Raw genomic sequence first — 6,880 nt, 5'->3', positions numbered from 1 at the left:
GGAATCATAACTGGTCAACTCATTGTATCCTTCAATACCTAAGATGAAAAAGAAACACCCCAATATAATTACATATTCTCTGACCACCCTCTACACAAGTTCACAATGAGGAAAAATGATACATTCAATTCTGGACAATAGATTAAAAACCCGTTTGCTCTATGTATCAAGAAAAACCGCTGCTAGAGTTCAACAAGTAAAACATTGCTCAAGAACGGATGTGTGATTTATAATATTCTGAAGATTACGTGAAACAGAACCTTGCTGGAGCGACACTGTTCCACATACAAATGGAAATACCCACCTTGGATAATCTTCCTGTGAAACCATCCCATATCTTCTTATTAAATTCATAATATGTGCTGTCACCGAATTGGAATCCATGAACTCTCTCTAGTGTTGTAAGCCCACAAAAGAAGCATATATTTGAGTTTCAGAGAAAAAAATAAGTTTGTACCCATAACGACATAAGTTGCAAGGACTCTATTGAACATAGAAGCTTCCAAAAAAATTAATTAAAAAAGGGTATCCTCTAAATCTAGCGAAGATGCATAACAACTGAAAGTAACAAACATACATGCGCCATAATTTTACTAATAACTACTTGCCTAGACATAATGTGAGTCGTTGACAAAGGAGGTGGATCCACATCCTGCTATGTATGAGAGGAACATCAGCTATGAAATTTATCTTCGAGATACTTCCATCTTATACAAGCTAAAATTAACTTGTCAACACACCTTTGACTTGAATTAGCATGGCTCTTACAATACAGAGTGTTCACTATTTTTCTGAAACCTACCTTTCCGAATCAGAATCAACAATACAGAGTGATCACTATTGAGTACTGAACTACACATAGTTTGCAATTGACGAAAAGCTTCATCAAGTATATCTGTGTATGTAGAAGAGGCCAAGGAGAGTACTCTGGCGAGAGCGTACGTCATGGAGCGAGGCTCCAGTCCAACACTCCCAGCCCTCCCATGAGGATGCCCACCATACGTTGCAGTCCTGTAGCTTGTTAATTAAGTACAAAAACGAGAATCGATACCTAAGAGAAAAGTTGTTTTAAAGCTCGCATGCTCCTCAACTAAGTAGATGACTGGAATAATACCAATGGTACACAATCTGGGTGAAGCACAAGCCTTGTGCGTCCTCCACCATGCTCCTCCTCCTCTTCTAAGTCCAGAGCACCGACCGGACCCGTTTTCGTTCTGCCTAGGTATAGTCTGCCGAGGTGGCAGGCTGGCAGCAGCTTCGCGACAGCCTCCTCCGAGCTCCAGTGAACTGGCAACGTTGGTGCCAGCGCGCGGCGCAGTGGAGCTTGCCCCCGGCAGAGCTGATCTCCGAGTCCCACATGGCGCCTTGGCAGATTACGATCTCGTGTCGCGTCGAAGAGGACGACCATGGTAGTGCGCGGCCGGGTAGGGCATGGCGGGGACGAGACGTCCGCCCAGGATGCGGTTTTGTCGGCTGGCGAGTAGCTGGTCGGAGGTGGCCGGCATCGACGAGAACGGCACGGTGCCGTCACGATCGGACCCGACCGTTGAATGGAAGGAACGCGCTGGCAAGGCGATTCGGCGCGTCCACGATGGCTGCATGAGGCAGCGCTACGCGCCCGTGGCCGGCAATAGGTGCACCAACGAGTTCTGGTCTTCTCGCCCTACCATGTGCACGTTCAAAACTCACCCGACCATGCGCACATTCTCCGCCGCCGCCGCGTCTGCCTCGTCCAAAACAGCTTGGGGGAGAGACGAGGAGGATTTGAGGAGGCTGCGGAGGAAGGAAGCAAGATTTACGGGATAGGCGGACGAAGGGGTGGGGTTTCATTCGATCGATGGGAGGCGGGGGTCCAAAGCGTGGGTTTTTTAGGAAGGTGATCCCATATGAAACTTGTGATTGTCAAGCATGGCACGCGTGATTAGTGATTTGTTATGAAGAAATATATTATTTTATTATGGAAGATTATCGAGAAAATCTCGTGTCTGTATTTTAGGAAGGTGATCCCACATATATGGCATAATTTCTGAATTCTGAATTACTTATTGTTTACATAATTGAATTGAATCAACACCTACCAAAGGAACCATGAAACAAGATCTCTCCTTAATGGGGTTTGGTTTTTTTAATGGGAGGAAGAAAAACCAAGGAGAGAAGGTGGGACGAAGTAAAACCGGACGAAAAAAAGCCAGACGAAAAAAACCCACACGAAAGTAGTGGGACTATTCAACCAACTCATCCATTAGGAGTAGAGATTTATCTCTACTATCTCTATCTCTTCTCTACTACTTAAAAAGAACGTAATGTTCTCATTTCACCTTTCTTCACACCACCTCTTCGTCCAACCTTCAATGTATATAATAATCAATGACCTTAATTTACTTACCAAACTTCTCTACTGCTTAAAAAGAACGTGATGTTCCCATTTCACCTTTCTTCACACCACCTCTTCGTCCAACCTTTCATTTATATGATAATCAATCACCTTAATTTACTTACCTTCTGAAGCAATTTTACTTTAATTTACTTACCAAACTTCTAATTAAAATATAAGATAATTCACGGTCAGAATTCGATGAACATTTATTTACACAATCGCATTATTATTGACAGGTAAATCAGAAGCTAACTTAATAGAATATTTATATCCTGTTGCAATGCACGGACATTGTTCTAATTATAGCTTATAAATACTCCCTCCTTACCAAAATATCAGACGTTTTTGCAATTCAATGTAGTGCACTACTATTATGAATTTAGTGCACTCAGTTGGCTTACACCGTACATTCTCTCTCTTACCTAAAAACATTTCAAGAAGTATGAACACTGATTTTATATGTCCATCAAACATGAAAGTATTCTTACAGAATTTTGTGCAAAGATATGGTATGATGTGTCATGTATAAAAATAAAATAGTACCGTTCAAGCAAAAAATAGTGTATATACATCATTCGGACACAAAATACTTGTTACTTTTTTGTATGACGTAGACAAACTTATTCCAGCATAAGCCGCGTCCCCATTAGCGTGCAGGACCAAATACTAACTTTGGAAGGAAATAAAGGGTAACCATTCCATGCCCATCAATGTCTATAGCACTTCATAGTTCCACCATATACGTGTACCGAGTTGTTTCTATATATAGCATCCATCCAACAATTCAAGGATTCAATTGCGACGATTACGGCTCCCGAACGTTGGTCCTTAGGGCACATGCACGAAGACTTTCCGGCTGTCATTGACAAGGTCAAGCCAGCTCCGGTGTGAGAGCGGCGACGGCGGTGCGTCGGCGGCTCGTTCCGGTGGCGGCAATGATTGTTCGGTTGTTCATGCGCCTTGATGTAATTTTTATTATGTTTGGTGTGCTTTGCACTTCCGATGAATCTTTATAATAGATCTGATTTTTCGCAAAAAAAAAAAACAAGTGTTGAAGTTTCCTTTGTGCAAAGCCTAGCATTCTTTTTTTTTTAATTTTGCCAGGTCATCTTATACATGACTTGTACTATGATCTTTATGATATAAATGAGACATGTATTACCCAGAAAGAAAATTGTTGAAGTTGCAATCATCTATACATGGAGAAGTACACCAAGCGCACCCAAACAATAGAGTTCCTTCTCATATGGTTTGCTATCAATGCATAATGTAAGTGGTACATATACAACACCTTCTTTCGGTGCTTTTGTTCGATTGATTGTTTAATTATAAGTAATATCAAAGTTAATTACATGAACCCTAGTGAACATATTACTTTGAATGTATAAGAGACAATAATAATATGTTTTTACTTTGCAATTGTTGTAGGCAAATTTCTTACGACCCTTCCCTCTGGTAGTCTGATGCGAGGAATTGGTAGGATGACTCATTGATTGAATTTTTAAATCACTAGTTAAGGGCCTCTTTGATTCATAGGATTGCAAAAACACAGGAATAGGAAAAACGTAGGATTGAAATGACATGTCCATTGGATCCCTATAGGATTTGAGTTTGTTTGAGTGTGTCACGGGAAAAACAAAGGATTTCTTCCAAGAAGTTGGAGTGGATGTTAGAATTTCTGTAAAATGTAGTACAAATGAATCCTTAAGAAAAAAATCCTACAAGATTCAATCCTACGAATCAAACGATCAGCGTAGGAAAAGTTCCTAAGGATTCTAATCCTTCAAAGATCCTATGAAAATCTTTTGAATCAAAGAGTCCGTGGTTGCTACGGGCCCATACCATAATCACATAGGCATGCAGCATAACATCATGGAGTAAAATAAAATGACAGATTTTTACAATCTCACAAAGAAGAAAGTTTCTTAATTCATACTTTACAATGTTTCATCTTGTTAATAATTTCCCTTTGAGTTTTGAAAATGCCAGCAAAGTTTCGAGCAGCTGAAACTCCTAGTGGCAAAAACGAGTAGTTAAGCATGCACCTAACAGAGCAGTGGCATTTTCGAGCAATTGAAACTCCTGATGGTAAAAATGAGTAGTGAGTAAATGATAAAAACCCAGTAAGTTAAGGAATCAATCCATTCGGATGAAATGCTACCTTTGGAAAGGAATAAAGGGTAATCAATCCATTGACGCGGAGGGCCAAATACTAACTTTGGAATGAAATAAAGGGAAATCATATCCATGCCGATCAATATCTATAGCACTTAATAGCTCCTCATATGTGCACCAAGCTGTCGCTATATATATGCTAGCATCCGGCCATTAGTTTCAACCAAAACCAGCCTTCGAACAAGTGTTGAAGCCGTAGTCATCTATACATGGAGAAGTGCATGAAGCGCGCCCAAGCAATATTGTTCCTTCTTGTATGCTTTGCTATCCATGCGCAATGTAAGTGGCACAGACGCAACACCTTCTTCTCGTGTTTTTCTTTGATTCATTGCTTAATTATAAATAGTCTCGAACTTGATTACGAACATGATACAATTTAATCATACGGTTATATGTTAACAGTATGTTTTCTTTTTGAGGAAATTTCTTGACATTTTCATAGGTAGAGGAATAGGCGTGCAAGATTATGGATACCAAGGGTGCACCTCTAAGGGTAAAATACGCACAGGGTGCTATATATACCTGTTTACCCCTCGAGGTGTGCTATTCGACATTGGCCGACTGCAAAGCCCACTGCACACGACCTCCGGTCACAATCACCTCCCTGGTAGTTCCTCATTAGCTTGAAGAATGTACTGGATATGTGTTATGTGCTGCTGAAAAAAGAACCATGAACGAATAAGAGACAATAATATTATGTTCTTTTTTTACTTCGCAATTGTTGTAGGCAACTTTCTTGGGAACCCTTCCCTCCGGTAGTCTGATGCGAGAGATTTGTAGGATGTCTCGTTGATTGTTTCTTGGGAGTCCAGTCCATCAGTGATCATTTCCATATATAACTCACAATCCCCTCTCCAACCTCTTCATCAATTCTCCGCTGCCAATGCACGATCAAGCACGACGAATTGCTAGCCCCGTGCGATAACTGATCTTTTTGGAGGTGGTGTTGCTCCAATAATCATCCCCACGTCCTATGCATTTGTCGCCACTGCGTCAACCAAATTCAGATTTATGTGTTTGTAAAGGTTTCCAAAGCTTTGTAAATGGGAGGAGGCATGAAGCAACGCGCTGGTAGCCTAGGAGGAATACAATACACAAAAGAGAGCAAGGACTAGTGAGCAGAAAAATTGTTACAACGCTTACATGGCTTAATGCTCTCCCTAGATCTTTCCACAAAAAAAAAAGAAAAAAAAGAAAAGAGGCTAGACATGTACGAAATTGAATACTGAGCCAAAACAAAAATAAAAGGATATTCTCTGACAACATAAAACGAATAAAGAGCGGCAAATAGGGTTTCCTAGTTTTCGTCGCCTATGTGAATATTAACCTATCCTTCACAGAGAGACCTCGAAAGACATTTGGTGTGTGGATAAGTAGATTAAGTATATTTGTATGTGTATTTGGCACAGAGTTTTGGCGTTATAGGTCACCGTACGGAATAAAGGTGTCATATATATCTGTCCATCTCTATCCTGGTGCGGTTTGCCGCTATCACCATGGGGAGAAAGTAGTAACGGTGTATATGGTGCATTGACTGCTTTTAATGTAGGTGCTATTTTTGTTTCCAATACACCAGATTGCTTAACATTTTAGCGTGTTGCAGTGAACAACTCACGTGGCTCTTCAAAACTAGAATATTGCTCATTTGTGTTTAATGGTTTCTTCATTGGAGCCATTGAGGTATACACTGACATTCATAGAGCAAAACTATACAAGACAACTGGAAGTAGTATGTCCTTATTTAAATATTTTGTTTTATCAGGAATTCTTAACTCTTACAGTCCTATTTTGTTCAGTCTTTTTATCTGTTATCCTATAAGCAAAGTCAGTCAATATTTTTTTGTCATTTCAAAAAAATAGCTAAATATATACAAAAAGAGTAATGTGGATTTTGTGCACTTCAATTGGTTTACACCATATATTTTATCTCATTTGGAACCGCTTCAAAGGGTATGAAAAAAAATTAAGTCTATACTAAATACGAAAGTATGCTTACAAAATTTCGTGCAAAAAATGGTCAGATATGCCATGTATATTTTGGCCAAAAAAATGATACACCATAACATACAAATAACAAAATGGTACAGTCCACCAGGGTTCAAGTCTTGGTGCTCGCATTAATTTTGGATTTATTTCAGGATTTACGGCGATACGCGTTCAATGGGAAGAGACGTTCCCGTTGACCACGAGGCGCCTATGGTGACTTTGTAAAATCTTAAGATAATACGTCGACTCAGTCTTTCGGAGGTGCTCTTACGAGTGAGGTGTGCGTGTGTGCGTTCGTAGGGATGAATGTATGCACGTATAAATGAGCGTTTGTGTCTGTGT

Source organism: Triticum dicoccoides, chromosome 5A (assembly GCF_002162155.2).
Source record: "Triticum dicoccoides isolate Atlit2015 ecotype Zavitan chromosome 5A, WEW_v2.0, whole genome shotgun sequence".
NCBI lineage: Eukaryota > Viridiplantae > Streptophyta > Magnoliopsida > Poales > Poaceae > Triticum > Triticum dicoccoides.
Note: the sequence above shows the minus strand (reverse complement) of the source record.